Below are 763 nucleotides of genomic sequence, written 5' to 3'. Positions count from 1 at the left end.
TGTACTTGCGGTAATTGCAGAGCGTTTTAACTATGCTGGCTGGCCCTTTGTTGCAATCGCAACTGCAACTGCAACAGCAACAACTTGCTGCTCTTACTTGACATATGTCAGTCACTCACTCACAGCGCTTGAGTTTCGAGGTAGTGGGTGCGGAAAGGATAACCAGGATGTGCTGCCATAAATTGCACTATTTGTGATGCACTGACTGCTGCTGCTTGGCACTGCTGATGACTTGGCACTTAAACTGCCAAGGGGACAAGTGCCAGGACATTCGATCAGCTGCGCCCATTAAGCATACGCCGTGTTGGACGCTGAAAATTAGCAACGCCGCAACATCATTTGCATGCAGCGCGGTCTTAACCAAAACCATCTGATGTTGACTTATGAGCAGCCCGTTCTGGGCCGAGAACTTTCTGAAAAACGGAAATTACATTTCGCTCACTTCGTGCGCAATTAAAGTTGGCCAGGTGGAATGGTCGGGTGGCGGGCTCAACTTTGCCCTCTTGCATTTCGCATTTGAAATAGCTGCGCGAGCACACACTTTAAAGTGTTTTTCCCGTTAATGCGAATTTGAAGTTTGATCGATATGTGGGGCGTGGTTGGCGCCGCGTCCACCGCCCACTGGCCACCCGGCATTAGAGGTCACACGACGCGGGCCCATCATCATTTCAACGCCAGTTGCCGCGGCGAACTGTTTGATTTGCCGCATCGCAGCCGCCGGTACACGTATCCGTCGATTGCCACCAACGCATTCCTCTGACCG

Source organism: Drosophila sechellia, chromosome 3R (genome assembly GCF_004382195.2).
Source record: "Drosophila sechellia strain sech25 chromosome 3R, ASM438219v1, whole genome shotgun sequence".
Taxonomy (NCBI): Eukaryota; Metazoa; Arthropoda; class Insecta; order Diptera; family Drosophilidae; genus Drosophila; species Drosophila sechellia.
The sequence above is the reverse complement of the archived record's forward strand: the minus strand, read 5'-3'. Positions refer to the sequence as shown.